At 41.6% G+C, this 24656-nt stretch overlaps 1 protein-coding gene across 6 annotated transcripts in view; it reads right to left on the reverse strand.

The window, feature by feature from the left end:
- Positions 1 to 24656, reverse strand: part of LOC132813608 (CYFIP-related Rac1 interactor B) — a 188509-nt gene that overhangs the window by 92372 nt on the left and 71481 nt on the right. Inside the window, exon 1 of one of the 6 annotated variants that reach the window (XM_060823224.1) lies at positions 23107 to 23207. The exons of 4 other annotated variants lie outside the window; for them this stretch is intronic. The gene's annotated coding sequence lies outside the window, so the exon portion shown is untranslated. Of the gene's footprint in view, positions 1 to 4622; positions 4644 to 23106; positions 23208 to 24656 lie in introns of those variants that run through there. One more of the 6 variants, XM_060823226.1, reaches the window with a different exon arrangement.

A 24656-nucleotide genomic window follows, 5' to 3' on the forward strand; every position in this document is an offset into this window, starting at 1 on the left:
TGAAATCTCCTTAGAGATTTGTTTCTCAATTTCCCTCTGACTATTAGGTGGTCTATAATACAATCCCAATAAAGTGATCATCCCTTTCTTATTTCTCAGCTCCACCCAAATAACTTCCCTGGAGGTATTTCCGAGAATATCCTAAGGGATAGCATTACAGCTGTACTTATCAAAAATGCCAATCCACCTCCTCACTTGTCTCCATTTCTATCCTTCCAATAGCATTTGTATCCTGGAAGATTAAGCTGCCAGTCCTGTCCATCCCTGAGCCACGTTTATGTAATTTTCATAGCACTGGTAGTAATCCAGATATTACTACCCTCGAAGACCTCCTTTTTAAATTCCTGCCTAACTTCCTATATTCTCCCTTCAGAATCTCATCCTTTTCGCTTCCTATGTCTTGGTACCAAGGTATACAATGACCTTCTGCTGGTCTCTTTCCCCTTTGAGAACATTTTGCACCCTCTCGGAGGCATTTTTTAATCCTGGCACTAGGGAAGCAATACACGATTCTGATTTTTCACTGCTGGCCACAGAAATGCCTATCTGTACCTCTGACTAGGCAAGCCCCAAACACAATTAATTGCTTGGAACGCAGTGTACCCCTCATTACATTAGAGCCAATCTTGATACCAGAAACTTGGCTGTCCGTGCTGCGTTCCCATCAAAGTACACCACCCCCTACATATTCCAAAATAGCACACTTATTTGAAATGGGGATAGCCAAAGAAGACTCCTGAACTACCCGGCTACTTCTCCTACCTTTCTTGGAGTTAACCCATCTACCTGACTGTATCTGCAGTTTTTCTCCCTTCCTATAAGTGCCATCCATACACCTTAGCTCTTGGAAATTCCTCACTGCCTCTATCTGTCGCTCCGACCGATCCATTCGATTTGACAGGATTTGCAACCAATGACATTTATTGTAGATAGAATCCTTAGTAACCCAGAAACTCTCCTAAAACTCCCACATCTGACAAAGAGCATATCACTCTACTAAAGGGCATTTTCCTCCTTCCAATCTACACACCCAGAAAATAGTACCATCTTATTGCTCTACAAAACCCTGTACCAAGCTAACTTATGGCTAATATTTTTAAAATTTAATCGAGAGACAGATCCCAATAAAAACATATAATCAAGAAACCTACTCTGCTTACTATTGTAGATTTACAGCAAGGCTATACTTAAAACTATTTACTTACCCATTTCTGTGCTGTGACCTCTCCCAAACGAATTCCTCCAAGATCAGTTGTGAATTTTGCTGTTTGTTAAGCTTTCCTAGACACACTCCTATGTTCAGCGATACATGAATTCAAACAGCACAGACAGTAATTGCGCATAATCACTGCTGTGTCAGTTAGCAGTGTGGGTTTCTTTCTCTCTCCTCCCTTACAGATTATGTTCTCCGTTTATTCCATGTAACCTCACCTTGCTAACCAGTCTACCAGGAGGAACCTTGTCAAATGCCTCACTGAAGTTCATATAGATCACGTCCACTGCTCTGCCCTAATCAATCCTCTTTGTTACTTCTACTAAAAACTCAATCAAGTTCATGAGATATGATTTCCCATGCACAAAACCATGTTGACTATCCCAAATCAGTCCTTGCTTTTCCAAATACATGCAAGTCCGGTCCCACAGGATTCCTTCCAACAACTTGCCCACCACCGACGTCAGGCTCAGCACTACATAGTTCCCTGGCTGTTCCTTACCACCTTTCTTAAATAGTGGCACCATGTTAGCCAACCTCCAGTCTTCCGGCACTTTGCCTGTGACTATCAATGATACACATTTCTCAGTAAGGGGTCCAGCAATCACTTCTCTAGCATCCCACAGAGTTCTAGGGTACACCTGATCAGGTCCTGGGAATTTATCCATCTTTGTGCTTTTTAAGACATCGAGCACCTCCGTAATATGGACATTTTGCAAGATGTCGCTTTTATTTCCCCACATTCTCTACTTTCCATATCCTTCTCTACAGTAAATACTGATGCAAAATACTCACTTAGTATCTCCCCCGTCTCCTGCGGTTCCGTACACAGGTTGCCTTGTTGATCTTTCAGGGGCCCTATTCTCTCCCCAGTTACCCTTTTATCCTTAATACATTTGTAGAATCCCTTTGTATTCTCCTTAACCCTATTTGCCAAACCTATCTCATGTCCCCGTTTTACCCTCCTGATTTCCCTCTTAAGTATACTTCTGCTGCTTTTATATTCTTCGAAAGATTCACTCGATCTCTGATGTCTATACCTGCCATATGCTTCCTTCTTTTTCTTGACCAAAACTTCAATTTCTCTAGTCATCCAGCATTCCCTACACCCACCAGCCTTGCCCTTCATCCTAACTGGAACATAATGTCTCTGGATTCTCATTATCTCATTTTTGAAGGCTTTCCATTTCCAGCCATCCTTTTACCTGCGAACATCCACCCCCAATCAACTTTTGAAAGTTTTTGCCTAATACATCAAACTGGCCTTCCTCCAATTTAGAACTTTAACTGTTAGATCTGGTCTATCCTTTTCCATCATTATTTTAAAACTAATACAATTATGATCTCAAATTGCTCCCCAACTGACACCTCAGTCACCTGCCCTGCCTTATTTTCCAAGAGTAGGTCAAGTTTTGCACGTTCTCTGGTAGGTACATCCACATACTGAATCAGAAAATCTTCTTGTACACACTTAACAAATTCCTCTCCATCCAAGTCCTTAACACTATGGCAGTCCCAGCCTATGTTTGGAAAGTTAACATCCACTACCACAACTAACCTATTATTCTTACAGATAACTGTGATCTCCTTACAAGTTTGTTTCTCAATTTCCCACTGAATATTGGCATAATAAGGTGATTAACTCCTTCCTATTTCTGAGTTCCACTCAGATAACATTGCTGAACCCTAGAACTCTGTGGGATGCTAGGGTGATATCCTTCCTATTTAGTGCCGGCATGTTTTTCCTAATCAAAAAGACCACTCTTCCTCCTCTCTTGCCCTCCTTCAGTATCTATACCCTCGAACATTAAGAAACTGCAGGGTTTTGATTAAACCACGTGAAGAGCGACCAACAAAGTTTCACATCAGGATGATGTAGAGCTTGAGGGGAACTTTCAGGTGGTGGCCTTCCCACAGATTAGCTGCCCTTGTCCTTCTAGGTGGCAAAAGTCATAGGTTTGGACAGTCCTGTGAAAGGAGCTTTGGTTAATTTGTGCAGTGCACCCTTGTTGATAAATGGTATACTGCTGCCACTGTGCATCAGTGCTGAGAGTACTTTTAAAATGGCAGATAGGGTGCTGATCAAGCAGACTGCCTCGTGAGAATACCTATTGTATGATTCATCATTCAGATTATTTCAGTTGCTTTTCACCTGTGTCCAGATTTTGGTCATGCCTGTTTATAAAGGTTTCACTGTTGTACATTCTGGAATGGAGATGATTTTACAAACTTTATCAAAATTGCCACAGGAGGCAGCATGAAGAAATCCACACTCCAGCTGGAAATGCACAAGGAGCTCCATTAATTTAAAAAATAACCTTGGAAGAAACCACATCTTTGACTAGTGCACTAACATGATATTGCAGAAAAATAAAACTAAATGCATGGAGGTACAATCTCATTTCTACTTCCAGTTCCAAAGAGGAGTCATACTGGACTCAAAACATTAACTCTACTTCTGTCTCCACAGATGCAGCCAAACTTGCTTCTTCAACATTTTTGTTTTTATTTCTAATCTTCACACTTGCTCAAACTATTTCTGATTAATTACTTAGCAATTTCAATTCCACAAAAAGTTGCTTTAATTTAACTACATGATTCAAACTAATTTTCAGTCCCAAAATTACTGATTTAACTGCAAACTTGTTCATAAAGTAACTAAATTCATTTGAAATAGAGTTGAAACATTCTGGTAATGAGGTGACCAAGTCACATTATTCTAAAAATATTAACAAAATTAAAAAAACAACTAAGAACAAAGAAAAAGAGAAATACCTGAGTTAACTCAAATACTAAGTCGGAAATCAAATTCTCAAAGCAGCTAGAAAAATTACCAATAAGAGTAATTAAAAATATTTAAGAAATAGGTGCATGTAAATACTGGAATCACAAGAATTATACATAAAAATAACATAAGCCAATCTGTCTTCTGATCCCTTCAGACAAGAGAAAAAACCCAATTAGTTGAATGAAGGCAATACTGAAGCTGGACTGAAACTACACTGTCAAAGCTAATAAAATATTTGATTTTAAAGCACATATAAAAAGCAAATAAATTAACAATGGCATTTAAGAAAGTTAAAAGAAATTAATTATCTGCCATTAAGTGGATGCTATTGGGAGTGTTACTTTGAGAAATTTTCAAACATTTTGAAGTATTTAAATGCAAGTACACAAGTCAGACTGACAGTATGCAATAATGACAATTTTTGACTATCATCTGACTGTATTACCTAGGACTTTCATGGACTGAAAGGATTGCAAAACAGAAAAACATTGACTCAAAAATGGTTACAGTACAGCCACCATGGTCATTGGTTGAGCCAAACTTTGTGAAACGATCAATTAGCAAAAGCAGATGTGAACTTAAACGTCAAATTAAATTGAAACCAGTCAATTAGAACTGTACCTCCTGTTTGATTTACACCTTTGTGAGAAGTTCATATGCTGAAGTTAGAAGACATCAATTATCCAGCTGAAAACAAAAAACTGAGATATTGCAAAATGCAGACAAAAAGGAACTCGGTCTCTCCCAACCCCACAAATGACAAAACACCTTGACGAACTGGTGAAAATCATTCAAACACAGAAGATGCAAAGTTATCTGCAATCTTCACAGCTGCCATTGATCCAGGGCATCCTTAACCAACTAGGATCACAGCTTAAAGCCAAACATCAAGATCAATGCCTGGACTTCAAACTCCACATTCTTTCATCTCCCTTTTTGTACTGGACATTATCCCTTCTTAACCTTGTATGTGTGTGTATTTTGATGCTAGGCCTGCAGTATTTTTCTCAGGGCTATTAAGAAATGGGTTATTTTGCCTTTCACTCAACAAAACCTTGTAATAGGCTCCTTATTTGTTTCTGGAGAACCTAATTAACTACATTTTAAATCAGCATGAGGTATTGTTGCATGCTAAGAATATTAAATCTTTGTTGCAGTCAACTGAAGAGATTGAAAAGAAGGAAGCCAATTCATCCCTCCTCATTGAATCATAACAGTATTTGCAGCACTTCTTGCAAATTTGGCCAGTCAATTAGAAGGACCCTGAAGCCACAGAAACATTCGACAATGAGTCACTTCAATTATAACAGGATAGGCAGTAATACAGTGATGAAGGAAGACTTGAAAATTTAGGATTATTTGCCACTACCATGAAATGATCAAAATTATGAAATGATTTGAAAGAGAGTAAAAGTTATCTTTCCATTGGTAGGTGAACTGAAGATAAGTTCCTAAAAATCTTAGCAACACAAAGATGAATGAAGACTTCCACATGAACAGTTGGTAAAAACATTATCATAAATTATATCTGAACCCATTATAACCACTTACTGTCAAAAATAGCTCAAGTTAAATAAGGACTTGAAGAAAATTACAGGTGGCTTTAAGAAAATCGCAGAAAAATCATAAATACAGCAGAAAGCTCTGATGAAAGCTCGCACTGACACAGGAAGCTAAAATGGTGTACTAACACTATTAAACTTAAATGATTTCACCATTTGTATTGCTAAAGAGTGTAATGCTCAACATATTAATAGACAAGGCAAAGGTGAGGACTGTAAATGTTGGAAGATTAGAGTCGGAGGATCCGAGAAGGAGAATCAACATTTCAGGCAAAAGACCTTCATCAGAAATGGTAAATGATGAAGGGCTTTTGCCCAAAATGTCAAATCTCTTGCTCTTGGATGCTGCCTGACATGCTGTACTTTTCCAGCACCACACTCTTGACATTAATAGACAAGTTGTAAGTACTGTGTCTGGATGCTTAGCACACTAAATCACTTAATTGCTAACTTTTTTAATTTCAAAAATACACTTTATTTGTAAAATAATCATAAAATAATTTGATGGACTATACATTAGTTAATGCCATACATATGTCAACATTTACATACACAGCTCAGAATTATCATTATTATATACAGGTCTGTGCATTTCTCGCTCATATGCCCATATATTTAGCTGAGGCATCAGCAGAGCCCAAATGACTACATGGGCCCCCTGTTCTTCTTTAGACAGGCAGTTGTTAAACAGTGGTCTTTCCCGACCGCGCCTTGGCGGCAGCTGCCCCAAGCTTCAGTGCGTCCCTCAACACGTAGTCCTGGACCTTGAAATGTGCCAGTCTGCAACACTCAGTTGGGGTCAGCTCCTTCAGCTGGAAGATCAACAGGTTTCGGACCACCCAGAGAGCGTCTTTCATCGAGTTGATGATCCTCCAGGCACAGTTGATGTTCGTCTCGGTGTGCGTCCCCGGGAACAGGCCGTAGAGTACGGAGTCCCGCGTCACGGCGCTGCTCAGGACGAACCTCGACAAATACCACTGCATTCCTCTCCAGACTTCCTCTGCATAGGCACATTCCAGAAGGTGGTGTGTGACAGTCTCGTCCCCCCCGCAGCCGCTTCGAGGGCAGCGTGCAGTGCGGCTGAGAGCCCGGGCGTGCATAAAGGATCTCACAGGCAGAGCCCTTCTCACCACCAGCCAAGCCATGTCTTGGTGCTTGTTGGACAGTTCTGGCGATGAGGCATTCTGCCAAATGGCTTTGACAGTCTGCTCAGGGAACCACTCAACAGGATTCGCCCTCTCCTTTTCCCGAAGGGTCTCAAGGACGCTACGTGCTGACCACTTCCTGATGGACTTGTGGTCAAAGGTGTTTTTCTTCAAAGATTTCTCCACGAAGGACAGGTGGTACGGAACAGTCCAACTACTCGGAGCGTTCCACGGCAGTGAGGCCAGGCCCATCCTTCGCAACACCGGGGACAGGTAGAACCTCAGTACGTAGTGACACTTGGTGTTTGCGTACCAGGGATCCACGCACAGCTTGATGCGGCCACACACAAAAGGTGGCCATCAAGGTGAGGGTGGTATTGGGTGTATTTTTCCCCCCGTTGCCCAGATCTTTGTATAGCGAGTCCCTTCGGACCCGGTCCATCTTTGAACTCCATATAAACTGGAAGATGCCTGGGTGACTGCAGCGGCGCAGGTTCTGGGAATAGGCCAGACCTGTGCCATGTACAACAGCAATGACAGTGCCTCACACCTGATGACCAGGTTTTTTCCCGTAATGGAGAGCGACCGTAGCTTCCATCTGCCCAGTTTCTGTCTCACTTTACTGATACGCTCCTCCCAAGACTTGGCGCACGCCCCAGCTCCCCCCGAACCAAATACCCAGCACCTTCAGGTGGTCGGTCCTGACGGTGAAGGGGATCGAGGATTGGTCGGCCCAGTTCCCGAAGAGCATGGCCTCGCTCTTGCCTCGGTTTACCTTGGCCCCCGAGGCCCGTTCGAACTGGTCACAAATGCACATGAGTCTGCGCACAGACAGCGGATCCGAGCAGAAAACGGCGACGTCATCCATGTACAGGGAGGCCTAAACCTGCAGGCCCCCGCTGCTAGGAATAGTCACCCCTCTCAGGCTCGCATCCTTCCTGATAGACTCGGCAAATGGCTCTATGCAGCACACAAACAAGGCAGGAGAAAGAGGGCAGCCCTGCCTGACTCCAGATCTGACTGGGAAGCTATCTGATTCCCACCCATTGATTGAGACTGCACTGACGATGTTGGTGTAGAGCAGTCTGATCCAATTGCAGATTCCCTCCCCAAAGCCCATTTTGGAGAGAACATCTCTCATATACCTGTGTGATATCCTGTCAAAGGCTTTCTCCTGGTCCAGGCTGATCAGGCAGGCGTCCAACCCTCTGTCCTGCACGTAGGGGATCGTATCCCTGAGGAGTGCGAGACTCTCAGCGATCTTCCTGCCCGGCACAGCACAGGTTTGGTCAGGGTGAATCACCGACCCCAGAGCAGACCTGACCTGGTTGGCGATTACCTTTGACAGGATTTTGTAATCTGCATTCAACAGTGTGATTGGTCTCCAATTTTTGAGTTCCTCCCTCTCCCCCTTCCGCTTGTAGATGAGGGTGATGATGCCTTTCCTCATGGATTCGCTCATGGTACCTACCCGAAGCATACTGACATACACCTCCAGCAGGTCCTGGCCAATCAAGTCCCACAGAGCGGAATAGAGCTCGACCGGTAAGCCGTCGCTTCCGGGAGTTTTATTCTTTTCGAAGGACTCGAGGGCCTTGGTCAGCTCGTACAGAGATAGCGGCTGGTCCAGCCTCTCACGTATTCTGTCGTCTAAGACCTCCGTGATAGACGACAGGAACGACTGGGAGGCCGCGCTGTCGATCGGCTTTGCGTCATACAGACTGGCATAGAAGGATTTACTGATCCTCATGACGTCAGCCTGAGATGACGTTATCGAGCTGTCTTCATCCTTCAGGCTGCTGAGCACAGAGCTCTCTTTGTGCACCTTCTGGAAGAAGGAACGCGAGCACGTCTCGTCCTGCTCCACCGAGCGGACCCTGGACCGGAAGATTATCTTGGAAGCCTCCGAGGAAAAGAGCGAGGCTTGCTGGCCCTTCACCTCCTTGAGGTCCTCCGTGACATCGACCCCCATCGTCTGCAGCAGAAGCAGGTTCTGCATACTTTCCTGGAGATGGGACAGTTTTCCCCGCCTCTCTCTCGCTTCCTGAACACCTTTGAGGATGAAAAACCTCTTGATGTTCCCTCTTACTGTTTCCCACAAGTCCGCTGGAGACTCAAAGAGGGGCTTCACGGTTCTCCAACCTGCGTAGTCCCTCTTGAGCTCGTCAACGTTTCCTGGGGTCAACAGTTTAGTGTTCAGCTTCCATGTTCCCTTACCTGCCCGCTGCTCGTCCTGTAGGTGACAGTCGGCCAGCAGGAGGCAGTGGTCAGAGAAGAACACTGGCTTGACGTCAGTGGATCTGACCGAGAGCGTTCGGGACACAAACAGGTAATCTATCCTTGAGCAGATAGACCCGTCTGCCCGTGACCAGGTGTATCTATGCTGCGCTCCGTCTGCAGGGGTGCTGAAGACGTCGTGCAGCTTGGCGTCTTTTACCATGTCCATCAGGGCTCTGGACGTGGCGTCCAGTTTACTGTCCCCTCTGCCGGATCATATATCTGCATCAATGATACAGTTGAAGTCTCCGGCCAGAATGACCGGCCTGGACGTAGCCAGCAACAGTGGAAGCTGCTGCAGGACGGCCAACCGTTCACTCTTACCCACTGGGGGGTGCACATTAATCAGTCTCAAGGGAGCATTCTTGTACATAACATCGGCGACGAGGAGGCGCCCGCCCATCACCTCCTTAACCTCGGAGATGGTGAAGTTGCTTCCTCGCAACAGGATACCCAGGCCGGAGGCGCGGCTATCGTTGCCCCCCGACCAAACTGACTGCCCATGGGCCCACAAGCTCGACCATCTCCTGTAGCTGCTGAGGTGCGCTATCCCACACTCCTGCAGAAACAGGAGGTCGGCTTTAACGCTGGCCAGGAAGGCCATCGTTGAAAAACATCGTGTAGCCGATTTGATGCTACGCACATTGATGCTGGCAATTTTAAACCCCATTTTAACAGTTTACAAGGTTAACAGTGTCCATTTGTTGCGGGAATTGCTCCTCTGGGGTAGCTGTGTGCATCCCCGTGGTGACAGCAAACTGCTGGACCATCCCAGGGCTGAGGTAGCTGTCCGGCTCCACGCTGGAGCCATTTCCCCACTCTGGTGTCTTTGTGTTGAGTTCTCCATCTGACAGCGGGGCTGTCACAGGACCGCTGCTCCCAGTTACCTGGAGCTGTGGGCTGGTTGGTAACTCTTGGTTCACACCGGGTAGGGGGAGGCCTTTACCCATCCCCTCAGAGGGATCGTCTTTCCCTTCCTGGGTGGTGCTGCCCTCCTTTCTCACCATGGCGCTCTGTCTCTTCCTCTGATGACAACCCTTCTTGCACCCATCCTCACCATCGGAAGAGCTGCCTGCATCTTCGATTTGTAGGTGTCGCTTCCCCCTTTGCTGGGTGGCTTTGGGGCCTCCGAGAGGTTTCCTCTTCCTGTTTTTGACTGTGATCCAATCCTCTGCCTCCTTTGATTCCTCCTCTTCCATTTCCTCCATCTGCCTTGAAGGAACTTGGATCGGCTGCTGCACCTCCCTGCTGTCTGCCGTCTGCTCCACTACCACCTGCTCTTCCTTCTGGGTGCCTCCAGGCACCGTTTCCGTGCTATTTTGTGGTGCCTTGCTGGTCTTTGTTGGTCCACGGCTCGTGTTGCCACCTCCGGCCATCTGTGCGTAGGTGGCGGCTCCTCGTCTTGGGCAGGCCTTGTACATGTCTGCTAACACCCTGCTCTCTATAAAGATCACACAACACCAGGTTATAGTCCAACAGCTTTATTTGGAAGCACTAGCTTTCAGAGTGCCGCTTCTTTATCAGATGGTTGAGGAGGTTAACATCATACTCACAGAATTTATACCAAAGGAGTCTGGTGTCATGGAGATGTGATACAGTCAACAATCTTAGATTAAAACACTCATCTTTTACAATGGAATATGCTGGTTTCTGTTCTTTGATATGTAAATTCCAGAACTTCTTTTAAATTACATTCTCAAGATAGCTCAGCTTTTTAAACAATAGGTGTGAAGTCTGTATCCCAATGCTATGTCAGTAAATGCTATAAATAAAATGTAATTACATTTATGTCTATGGACGTAATTACATTTTACTTTGCTCAAAAACTGCATGAATCCATGTAAAACCAGATAGAGGGTTTGTCAGTCTGACATAGCCTTGTAGACATTAAGGATGTGAAAGGAGCTGTAAGACTGAGTAGTTAATAAACTCTAAAAGAAAAGATGCCACCAAATGGCTTGGATCCAAATTGACACCAGTTAGCTGAGTATTTCTTGATTGATGGGTATAAACTGCACTCTCTCTCCCCTGCAGTCTCCTTCTTCCCCTCAGCCCCTTCTTGCAGCTTCTCGCTCCCTTCATCCCCTTCTTGAATGTTCCTTCAGTGCCACTTCCTGAATCTCAATACAGTTTCCATCAATAGGGACAATGGACATGATTTACAGTGTGCAACAAATCCAAGGAACGTGCAGGGAACATCACCAGCTTATGTATATGACCTTCTTTGATGTCTCTTACTTTGCCTTCAATTCTGTCAACTGTGAGGGATTGTGGAATATCTTCACAAATTCACTCTCAGGGGAGTAGATCTCTGGGTGCTTGGACCATATTGGGCAAAGGAAGTATAGAATGTTGCAAAAACGAAGTTATGAGCATGAAAATTGGGAGGATCCCAGAACACTAAAGCAAGTGGCATGAGAAGTAGTGGGTGCATTGGTGGTCTACAGACTCTGGAACAGTTCTTGTGGATTGGAGAGTAGCTAATGTAACTCTACTATTTTAAAAAGGGAGGGAGGAAAAAAAAAGGGAATTATAAGCCAGTTAAGCCAGACATCAGCAGCGGTGAAATGTCTGGAGTCCATAATAAAAGGTTGAATAGCAGAACACTTGGTAAACAGTGACAGGATAAGACAGTCAGCACATATTTACAAAAGGGAACTCATAATTGAAAAATCCACTGGAATTTTTAGGATGTAACTGGTAGAGTTGATAAGGGGGAGCTAGAGAATGAGGTTGACTTGGTGATTGAGATGGCATTCAATAAGATTCCACAAAGATAAGCTAGTAACATTAAAGGGATTTGAGGTGGTATAATGACAACGTATAGAGAGCTGTCTGGCAGACAGGAAACAGTTTCAGTCTGTGAGAAGTTTGCACATTCTCCCCGTGTCTGCATGGGTTTCCTCTAGGTGCTCCAGTTTCCCCCCACAGTCCAAAAATGTGCAGGATAGGTGAATTGGCCATGCTAAATTGCCCGTAGTGTTAGGTGATGGGGTAAATATAGAGGAATGGGTCTGGATGGGTTGTTCTACGGAGGGTCGGTGTGGACTTGTTTGGCAAAAGGGCCTGTTTCCTCACTGTAAGTAATCTAATGAGGAATTAATGGGTCTTTTCTGATTGGCAGGCATTGACCAGTGGGGTACCGTAGGAATCAGTGCTTAGACCCCAGATATTCACAGCTGAAAATGTGTTGCTGGAAAAGCACAACAGGTCAGGCAACATCTAAGGAGCAGGAAACGTCGATCTTCCTGCTCTTCGGATGCTGCCTGACCTGCTGAGCTTTTCCAGGATCACTCTAATCTTGACTCTAATCTCCAACATCTGCACTACCCACTTCCACCTCAAAACAAAGCTACCTAAATCTCTGAATACAAATCAGAAGAATGGCTGGAATATTAATATATATCTTGTAACATACTTTTGGGAAATCATGCATAAATATTACACACATACACGCGGAAAACACAACACGTTTGATATATGTGTAAAAGAATTTGACAGTTTTGACTAGTTTACAAAGCAACTGCTTCTATGGCAGAAAACTGAAATTACATTAAGCATATTCCACGGACTAGTTTCTGCTGACTGATTAACACGGTAATACTTGTATTGAAACCATCAGCACTCTCACAAAGAAATTTAATCAATGGATTTTTAAAGCAGACCCCTGAACATACCAGGAATATACCACCTGACCTTAATCCAAATACTGGACCAGAAACTCTCCTTCACACCTTTTCAAATTTCAAACTTCTTAGAGTGAACACACACACACACACACACACACACACACAGTCAGACTATCAAGAACACTCCATTAAACAAAGTTAAAAATCACACAACACCAAGTTATAGTCCAACAGGTTTAATTGGAAGCGCACTAGCTTTCGGAGCGACGCTCCTTCATCAGGTGATAGTGGAGGGCTCAATCGTAACACAGAATTTATAGCAAAAATTTGCAATGTGATGTAACTGAAATTATACATTGAAAAATTGATTATCTGTTAAGTCTTTCATCTGTTAGAATACAGTGATAGTTTCACTTCTTTCATGTGTAAATCACAAAACCTTTTTTTAACAGTTGCATTCTCAGGTTAGCTGTTAACAATGGTGATAGCTAGACAATATATTGAAGATGTTAGATTCTGGATTTGTGGTGCTGGAAGAGCACAGCAGTTCAGACAGCATCCAAAGTGCAGCGAAATCGACGTTTTGGGCAAAAGCCCTTCATCATGTTCTCTGTCTATGACCTGATGTTTAGATTGATTCTAACCTAAAAAGTGAGATAACAGAGCATTACATAAATTCATGCAGTTTTTGAGCTCAGAGTTCTACATGAATGTATGCAGTTTTTGAGCAAAACTCCGTTATCTCACTTTTTAGATTAGAATCAATCTAAACATCAGGTTATAGACAGAGAACACAGGGGGCTAACACCTTCAACATATTGTCTAGCTATCACCATTGTTAACAGCTAACCTAAGAACGCAACTTTTTAAAAAAAAGGTTTTGTGATTTACACATGAAAGAAGTAAAACTATCACTGTATTCTAACAGATGAAAGGCTTAACAGATAATCAATTTTTCAATGTATAATTTCAGTTACATCACACTGCAAATTTTTGCTATAAATTCTCTGTTACGATCGAGCCCTCCACTATCACCTGATGAAGGAGCGTCGCTCCGAAAGCTAGTGTGCTTCCAATTAAACCTGTTGGACTATAACCTGGTGTTGTGTGATTTTTAACTTTGTACACCCCAGTCCAACACCAGCATCTCCAAAACGTGTCCATTAAACAAGGCAGTTCAAGTTCAAGCAAGAAAAGACCTAAGCAATGTAAACATGGTCTTGCTTGACTGAAGCTCAAACTATAGCTACCAGTGTTTTAGCTACAGTTTAAATGCACCCCAAGGAAAATACTTTGAATAGATTGCATTATAAATCATCAACAGCAGAGAATGAATTCTATGACCGAGACTTACACATTGACTAAACCACAGAGGCAATATTGTGAACACATTGAAAGAGCCTACTTTGATAAATTTAAAACAAATGAGTCATTCCTGTATATCTGGCCCCTCAGGGGTTCAATTAAGAAGATTTAAGAGACTGCAGAGATCATAGATGGTATAGTATTACCTGATCAATTCAGGGAATTTGATCAGCTTGATATTGGCCTGGCAGAGTGAAATGTGAACCACGGAACTGAAAAAGCGGAAGAAAAACACAACACTGGCTGTACACGGTTATAAAGACACTCTAAAGAAAAGCAGAGTGAAGTACGCAGAGCAATACCAGGTCGCCAGTATGAATGTTAAAAGGAATTACGTACAAATGTTGCTTTGCTGAAACTGGATACATTGTCCAGCAGAATATAAAAGAGCTTTCAGTCTGTACTTACAGATGCTACTTACGGGGTGAGGAGCCAAATGTAAACCCAGCTGCTATCAGGAAAAAGAAAGAGGATCTTTCCCATAGGCCACCTTCACCACACTGGCGTGCAGTGTCAGCTCTCTAGACAATTCAAATTTTAAACCCCCCCCAAAGAAATGAACAGCTGAAAATGCTCATGTTCACACTATAGAGACTATGGAAAACAGCACTTTCTACACTAAGTTTGATCATAAACTATGAATAAAAAATGCATAATTTTCAATGAGAAAAACGTAAAAATTGTAGGAGGGAAGAAGGCATTTTTAAAATTACAGGTGTTCTCATGAAAGGACCAAGAATAGTATATAGTAATTAAAAGTTAATAACTTCCATTCCCACAGAATGTCTGAGTCAGTTAAAATAAACTTTACACAAGAACCTAGCTATACTTGCCAGAGTAATAACTTGATGCAGGCTGTGGCTTTCACTCAAGATGATAAAACATTGAAGGGAGAAAGCCTAAAGTAATGGAGAATATTTCAATATAAATAAATAATTTAAATATTATTCCCTCTTTTCTTTTTCTCTCCAGGAGAGATCATTAGAATCCAACTCCGCAATAATTTGGATGCCCTTTATACAGCATAAAGATCATTTTTCTTTCTTTATTCAACGGTAGTGGATAAGACCAGCTATGCCATTCTTTACCCATCCTCAACTGCTTTCGAGAAAGTGATGGCGTGCCTCCTTCTTAAACTGCTTCTGTCCTTGCAGTGTCGTGCAAGCACAGTTGCTTGAGATAGGGAGGTCCAGGATTTTAGACCAAACGACGCTGAAGGAATATGACATAGCTCCAAGTCAAGATGGCCTGGAAGAAACCTTAGAGGTGGTATGCCCATATATCTTCCCTCAACCTTGTAGGTGGTTACTGAAGTGCATCTTGTTGATGGTACCCATTGGTGAAGGGAGTGAATGATGGCAATGGTGGTGGTGGTTAGGATGTCACCCAAGCTGGATGCTCTGCCCCATCGAGCTTCAAGCTGTACTTTTCCAGGCAAATGGAACATTATCTCACACAATTCGGACTTGTGCTTTGTAGATGTTGGACAAGCACTGGACAAATAGGAGGCAAGTTTCTCACCTCAGAATTCCCATCTTTGACTTGCTATTGACATGGTTGATCCAGTTCAGTTTTGGATTAATGAAAATCCCAAGATGTTGATAATTGGGGAATCAGCAACAGTAATGCCAGACTGTCAAGGAGAAATAATCAGACACTCTTTTGTTGGACATAGTCCATTGCCTGTCATATGTGTAACACAAATCTTACTTACCACTCATCAGCCCAAACCTGGATGTTGTCAGGTCCTTCTGCATATGGACATGAGCTATTTAAAATATCAAAGAGGTCATGGATGGTGCTGACCCTTCAGCAATTATCAGCAAACATGTTTTATCATTTTGCTCCATACAGGAGGCATGCAATAGAAGGACCAGGTATAACCAAGAATGAAATATCAATCTGGTGAAGCTATCAAATAGAAATACTTGCATGTCAAACATCGTAAGTAGCAAGTGATAATCAAAGCTAAGCGATCGCACAACTAACTGTTCAGATCCTGCCACATCCAGTTGTGAATATTGGTGGACAATTAAACTCACTGGAAGAGAAGGCTCCACAAACATCTCCATTCTCAATGAAAGAAGAGCCCAGATCATCAGTACAAACATAAGACTGAAGTGTACACAGTAATCTTCAGCCAGAAGTGCCAAAGGGATGATCCATTGCGGCCTTATCTGGTGTTCCCCAGCATCACAGATACCAATCATCAGCCAGATCAATTCACTCAATGCAAAATCAAGAAATGGTTGGAGGCACTAGATATTACAAGGGCTATGGGCCCTGATGACATTTTGGCAGAAGTACTGAAGACTTGTGCTCCAGAATTTGCCACTCCCCTAGCCAAGATCTTTCAATAAATTACAACATTACAAGACCTAGTGCTCATCAGCAGGGAAAGCATCCAACAGACCATCTGGAGGGCACTGGTGAGAAGCAACCAAGGAGGATTCTGAGAGAAGTTGGCTCAGTCACAATGACTAAGAAGGGGATCGCAAACATAAGCTTGGTTGCTCAGGAACCAGGTTTGAAGACTGAGTGAGCAGTGCATGGAAAGAGACAAGATGTTTATTTTTTGAAAGTTCCAACAAGCACCAAGACATCACTTGGCTGGTGGTGAGAAGGGCACTTACCTGTGAGAAAATTCACGTATCCCTGACACACTGCACCACTGCACATCGCCTTCAAAGTGGCAGCGGGGTGGGGTAGAGACTGTCACATGTCACATGGAATGTGCCCTTGCAAAGCAAGTCTGGAGAATGATGCAGTGATTTTTGTCAACTTTTGTCCCGAGCAGCTTCACGACTCAGGGACACAGGTAAAACAGACTGCTCTACAGTCTGTTTTCCAGATGCATATCGAGACCATATATCTGTGGAATTCTTTACTGCAGACAGCAGTTGAGGCTGAGTTATTAAGCATATTCATGGCTGAGAGGCAGAGTTTTAATCAGTAACGGAATCAAGAGTGATGGAGGAAAGATAAAAAAGTGGAGTTCAGGATTATCAGATCAATCATGATCTCATTGAATGGCAGAGCAGACTCAGTAGGCCAAATTCTGGATCAGTGGTGCTGGAAGAGCACAGTAGTTCAGGCAGCATCCAAAGAGCAGCGAAATCGATGTTTCGGGCAAAAGCCCTTCATCAGGAATAAAGGCAGTGAGCCTGAAGCGTGGAGAGATAAGCTAGGGAGGGTGGGGGTGGGGAGAGAGTAGCATAGAGTACAATGGGTGTTGTTTCATGACATGGTTGAAGAGCTTCAGGGCAGAGGAAATGACCTGGGAGTTGCAGTGGGAGAGGGACTCCCTGAGATTCTTGTAGAGAGAGGAGGAAAACTTCTTCAAGGCAGGCAACCTTGCAAGAGGATTCGCAGTAGGGTTAAAATCAACGAGGTAAAAACAATGACTGCAGATGCTGGAAACCAGATTCTGGATCAGTGGTGCTGGAAGTTTTCCTCCTCTCTCTACAAGAATCTCAGGGAGTCCCTCTCCCACTGCAACTCCCAGGTCATTTCCTCTGCCCTGAAGCTCTTCAACCATGTCGTGAAACAACACCCATTGTACTCTATGCTACTCTCTCCCCACCCCCACCCTCTCCTAGCTTATCTCTCCACGCTTCAGGCTCACTGCCTTTATTCCTGATGAAGGGCTTTTGCCCGAAACATCGATTTCGCTGCTCGTTGGATGCTGCCTGAACTGCTGTGCTCTTCCAGCACCACTGATCCAGAATCTGGTTTCCAGCATCTGCAGTCATTGTTTTTACCTCAGTAGACCAAATGGCTTACTTCTGCTCCAACGTTTTTTGATCTTATATCTCTTCCTTTTGCTTAATGCTGATCTTTCCCTGATGTCTCTTAACCTATTTCAACCGTCAACTTATATAAAATGAAAGTGGCTGTTGCTGTTGAAAGCCCTGCTACAACTAGTGCTAAGCAATTCCAGATCCAGATGAATTATTAAAAGTGAATACATTTGAACATATCTGCAAATTCTCTTTTGCCAAATATTTTATATCAAATGTGTTCTTCTGAATCAGCATTGACTTTTCAATGAAATTAATTTTCACATTCCTTCTTTATTCGAGCACTGACTTTTCAATGTCAGTGCTAGAATAAAGAAGGAATATGAAAATTAATTTCAAAAGACACTTCAATAATTTGTACTGAGGACAGAAAACTGGTCTGAATTCATGGAAAGAAACTCTTACTTTAATACTTCTCTACCTTTCCAAGTCCAGTTCATGAGTCACAAGCTCATTCACATTTACTAGAAATGATACTATATAATATATCAGCAGAAGTCACAACACATGTAAAGCAGATCAGCAGATAAGTGCACTCTATGATTACAAGTCAGCACAACAATCAGCTGGCTTTACTCTGCAACTACAATCTTTTTATTTTTAATTATTACGTAATATATTTTTGAATATTACCTCAGACATATTCATCAAAGAAATTTTATAAAAGCAATATTTTCAAGTATTTTTATTACCATTATGTTTACTATAAAGGGAAGGACATTCAACAGAAGCTCCAAACTCGAACCGATTATGTGGCATCAGGGTTAGTCAAAGTAACATGCAGAATGACACTTACATGTAGGGAAAAAATTTTTAAAAACTGACAACGCATGGACTTGAGCCTGGGTAGGTAAGATTCTTGTGTCATTGATGTAGGCACCTTGTTGGGGCGACTTATAAAACTTCACTGTATTTTTCATGTAAAAATACACGTAAATTTCTATTCTATTCCAACTGGTCAAAACAACATGGCACATTAAGACTCATAGGCGTATATCTAAGGCCAAAGCTAACTTCAAGCTGACTTTCAACAGATTCAGAGTAATGCCCTATCTGTATGAGTCAAATGCATTATAATGCATTAAGAGGATGGATAGCATGTCAACAGTAGATCAGTTAATTACTCAGCACTCCTCATGTTTCTTTTTCATTTTAAACACAGGAGCAACACAACACTCATGAAATTAGCTGCTCCTCAAGACTGAAAGCAGAGAGTAATTTAACTGTTTTGTTTTGTGTTTGCTGCCAACAGACTGGTGAACTCAATTGACTGGATAGACAGCCTGCACTAGTTCAATTCCTACACTAGCTGAGGTTACCGTGAAGTATTCTCATTCTCAACCTCTCCCCTCAGGTTAAGACACCACTGATCATTTCTCTCTAATGCAAGAGCAGCCCTCTGGTCTGGTAAGTCTATGGTGAATATTTATCTTTGTGTGGCTGAGTGGTTTCAGTGATGGACTTGAAATCTATTGGGGTCATCGTGCATAGATTTGAATCCAGACAAGGACTTTTCTTGGGGATCGGACAGTCCAGTTGGCAGGATACCTAGTTGCAATGCAAAATAATGCCAACAGCATGGGTTCAATTCTTGCACTGGCTAAGGTTACCATGAAGGACTCTCCTTCTCAACCTCTCCCCTCACCTGACCCTCAGGTTAAACCACCACCAGTCATCTCTTTCTTATGCAAACAGCAGTCCTGTGATCTAGTATGCAACTTTACCTTTATAGCACTTGTTCACGACAAATCGAGACAGGAGGAAAGCAAAGTGATCAAAAAAATAGTTTTTTCTTTTAGAGGCATGCCTAACCACAAAACACAGATCTAAATGTTTACTGAAACGTGAAATAGTGTTAAAATATTATAAAGCCGTAATAAAAATATTTTAACTTATCCGAACACTATCTTGTGCATTTCCACTCCCAAAGTAACATCCAATAGTGGTAAGTTCACAAGTTTCATGAGTCTGTTCAAACAATTTCCAAAGAACTGGAAATTTCCAAACAATAATTCTCCAGTGTGGAGAGATTATAGTGTATTAACAGATGCTGATGACCCAATATATGCTATTTGTCAGTATGTAACTGACTGCAGTCAGCTAAAAATAACCAAGTTGAAGTCTTCTATATCATCCAGCTTGGTACTTCTTTAGGTTATGTTTTCAGAATCATTCTAAAAAAATAACATAATAGCATAGTGAGCCAGAAGGCCTGGATTCAAGTCCCACCTGCACCAGAGGTGTGTAATAACACCTCAGAACAGGCTAGTTAGAAAACATAGAGTCATAGAGTTATACAGCATGGAAAAAGACCCCTCGGTTCAATTAGTCTATGCCGACCATGTTCCCAAACCAAATTAGTCTCATTTGCCTGCGTTTGGCCCATATCTCTCCAAACCTTTCCTATTCATGTACTTATCTAAAAGGTCTGTTAAATGTTCTAAGTGTACCTCTATCCACTACTTCCTCTGAAAGTTCATTCCACACACTAAACACTATGTAATAAAAAAGGTTACTCCTCATGTCCTTTTTAGACTTTTTTTCCTGTCACCTTAAAAACACATCCCTAGTTTTGAACCCCTACCTCCAAACCCAGGGAAAAGACCCTTGTTATTCACCTTATCCATGCCCCTGATGATTTTATAAACCTCTATAACGTCACCCATCAAACCTCTGCGCTCCAATGAAAGAAGTCCTAGCCTATCCTTATAACTCAAATCTTCTATTCCTGGCAACATCCTGGTAAATATCTACAGAAATAAAGTTTTAAAAAGTCTGTAATGCTGTACACTTTTTTTATATATACACGCAAAAGACACCTTTCCTGGCATTCTCCAGAAGCAGCAATCACTGCATCCTGACAAAACCAGAAACCCAGGTGCCTTATCCTCCTCTCTCAATCTCCTCTAACAGTGTGCCTGAAGGAGGATATCATCAAACATCTATCCTTGCTCCACCCAAGTAACTTCTTGGACTTGGCCAGTGGATCAAAAGCAGGTCCTTTTTCAACTCATTCCGAAGTGTTGATTTCCTAGCAAATACAATCCTTGTCGTCTATTAGGTTACTGTGGATGACTGTTCAACCAGTTTTTGATTAAACCCTTACCAAGTTTTCCACCTGGTCATACTATCCAAAATACACACATATCCTAAGAGGGTTTTCATCAATAAACTAAATTAGTCTCTTCCCTGCTCTGGCAACTTTTCAGGACCTAATCTTGTTCAAACCTTCAAAAAAAATTTCCCTATGCCACACCCCAGTTTTCTCACCCACATACATGACTTTGAAAACACAAAGCCTTGATTCCTCTCTGTCCTTGCAAGTTCAGCCTATCTTGAAACCTGTTTTTTTTCCCGCAAAGTCCTTGAACGTGTCACTTTAAAAACATCTCCTGTCTAAATTTTTCCAATCAGTTTCCTCTTATTCTACAGATCAAGAGACTGTATACTTCCTCTTTCAAAGCACCATCTGACACCAATGTTGTCTCGGGCCATCCGCTACTAAAATCCACAGTCATACTTTGCTACTTTCAGACTAGAATACACTCTTCACTACCCTTCAAGAGGCCACACTCCATAAACATTAGCTCATCCAAAGCACCGCCGCCCATGGTCACCACCTACAAAGTTCTGTTCATCCATCATTTGCATCCCTACTGGTCTACACTAAGGTTTTGCCATGTCAGGAAAACAAAGTTTAAAATTGTCAGTCATGTGTTTAAAAACCTTCACCACCTTTTTTCTTCCAAATAGTTATAACCTTGTTCAACTTTATTTATTCTCCACAATACCTGTTCTTCTGACACCCTGAACCCTTATTGGGCTTATGCTCTCCACTCCATAAGCAGTGCCCTCCCTAAACTTATCCAGCTCCTTAAAATCAAGCCATTTCATCAAGATTTTGACACCACAAATATTTCTTTCATTGGCATCCATTTTCATTTATTGGGCCAAAGAAGTCAGCCTGAGGATATTTTTAAGATGTTATTTATGCTTTTTAAATGCAAGTTATTGTTGAAAATATGCAGAGTTCACTTTCAGCAAACCATTTCACTTATTTACCCACTGGGACACAAAGCAGGAAAAAAACTATTAAAATGTTATTATATTTACTGTTTTTAGGAATCCATATACGTAAAACATGATTTGCCTAGCATTTACCACCATGCATATGATCCCAATTATTATCCATTAGTACAATGTGGATTTTGTCAACAAGTACAGCACAAAAGCAAATTTAAATTAACATTTCCTCTCACTTACATTAACGTTTAAAAGCTGGAATATGGTTTCAGCTATCCTTACGTGTTGTATTGAAGTAATACATTACGTATATAAGATCTTAAAAAAAATTTCAGCCAATTGAATCATGGTGGGGAACAAAGTAATAGCAGAAAATTTGTCATCACATGGTAGCCCACCCCTGCTCTCTTAAGCATCGACATGCATAACATATCACTGAGATATTTCTGATCCTAACCGAGCAACTCAGTGGATAAAGACTTTCAAATATTTAAGAAAGTGTCTTTTCATAACTGATATTAGAAACTTTCAGGAGAGATAGTCAACTGTTCTTTTAAAAATTCCATCAAACATAGTTCAGAAAAGGAAGCAAAGTTTTGCGCATACTTGCAACTGAAGCTAGTGCTGACACGCAGTATGATTTCACAGATCAGTAATGAAAAACTGCCCCCAGCTTCAAAATTAAATGGAACAGAATTTTGCACAGTTATTATATAAATGCACTGAGAGGCCAATATTCAACCTTGACAAAAACATCTTAGGAATTTTAATACAATTGAACACAGGCATTTAACGATACTGGACACAGATGTCTGTGATATTTTATCATGAAGCATACATTATTAGCCTTATCATCATTTCTCCAATTGTTAAAAAAAGGAAGAAATGTTTAAGACATATGAAATAAGCCAGTTCTTACTGTTTATTCAAATGTTCAGCAAACGGCACACTCTTTGTGACATCCCCTTGGAGGGCTATAAGTTACTTGTAGTAAATGACTTGATGCAAACAATGTAGCACCAAATGTCTACTTTTACTAATGCATGTAAGAAATCAGATGCCATTGAAAAGCAAAGTCTAAGAGTGGCATGAATCGCAATAAATCATTTTTGATTACCACTACCTTTCTATGTTAGTTTTAATATTAAGTTTCCATACAGAAATGTAATTAACAGTTCCCAAAGTATTAGAGTATAATCAACAAATACTGCCCAAATGACTTTAAAGAAATTTAACGTAGCTAATGACGAGACAGTAATTCTCACTGACATTATATCAGAATATTTGTAACATTTATTACTGACCTTCCAAGATAGATGACAGAAATTCAGTGCTTGCAAAACGTTTAAATTATCAGTTATTCTTTTAACTAAAATCATAAAGACACAATTCTGATGTGTTCTTAGTGTGGGCTAGATACTGCCTTGTAACTCTCCTCAACTTCCTTATTTCAGTAAAAATGACCTCATTACAAGCCTGTCTCACACAAAAAAGGAAGCTTACCAAGTGTCAGAAGAGGAAGCAAGAAAAACCCAAAAGAAAATGCAGCACTTCTATTTTAGATATGCAGTGCTAAAAACAAAAGCTGGTTAATCCAGCAGCTTGTCTTTGTTAAAGAACTTTGTACCTTCAATTACAGATATATGAACTGACATACGTTCATGTTCAAATTTTTATGTCTCAGTAGGCTATCAAAAATACCTATAACCTCTAACAAACGAGATATGAGGTACAGAGATAGGAAGTAGATACAAATGTCATACATTGTTGAACTGTAATAGAAACGGAGCAAAGTTTGTGTAACCAGTTGGGAATTTGCCTTCTGAGGGCTACTACTTAAGGGAAGCCATAATTTAGCTCTCAGGAATTTGAAGTCCAGAACAACAATTTGAATGAGTCGGTGGCATTGCAATGAAGCATGCCATGGCATTGTTTCACAAATGGCTCAATCATTCAGGTTTCAGAGTCACCAATACTTCTGAAGGAAAGTATTGAGCCAAATCCAGCTCTTTTTCCAAAGGAAAGTGGGCGAAAGAATAAAAGTTTCTTCTCAAAGGTGACCACCTAACAATCAGCATTCAGCAAAAATAGTGGAAGTTTGGAGAGTTACCCACACAGCTGCTGGGAAAAAAAAGAGAAATAGGCAATTAAATTTAGGAACTTTCAATACTGTGCACAGGAGCATGTCCAAACGGTCAAGTCCAAAGATCATCATCAAACTGGCGCTGCCAAAGCCTCCATTCTAGCCCTGACTCACAAGCAAGTAGATTAGGAACTTTAAGGTGTTAAGTAGGCATGGTGAGGGTTGAAAGTTTGGAAAGAGATCAGAGGTCAAGCACAGGAATATCAAATTGTACCATGTACTTTTTTTTTTAAGGACTTGAACAATGTATTGCTTTGGGAAATTCAGTGTTACTGACAATAGGCCCCTTGTTTGCATATGAAAATGATTCATGCCTGCTTCAACACCCCTAGTCTTTTACCAATATGGAGGGCATTGCTGGTCTAATCCAACTCTCATCAAGTTTCATTTTTGCAAAAAAAGGAATCCCAAAAACACGAGTTTAAATTGTGAAATTAACAAATGTATCAATAAAAACATTACCTCTTAACAATGTACTTATTTATTTAAAAAGTCATCTTTTTAATGAGCAACAGTAGTCGCATCTATTCATATATCATGCTCATTTATATATTTTCAGTCGAATCTAAAATTATTTCAGAGTTAATCAGATTCAGAGGTATACAACATCAAAAAATAGACTCTTCAGCCAATCGCACATGTACTGGTCAAAAACAACCACAAGTATTCTAATCCCATTTTCTTGGTATATACCCTTGTATGCCTTGGCAT

The sequence above is a fragment of the Hemiscyllium ocellatum genome, chromosome 4, assembly GCF_020745735.1.
Source record: "Hemiscyllium ocellatum isolate sHemOce1 chromosome 4, sHemOce1.pat.X.cur, whole genome shotgun sequence".
In the NCBI taxonomy this organism is placed as follows: Eukaryota; Metazoa; Chordata; class Chondrichthyes; order Orectolobiformes; family Hemiscylliidae; genus Hemiscyllium; species Hemiscyllium ocellatum.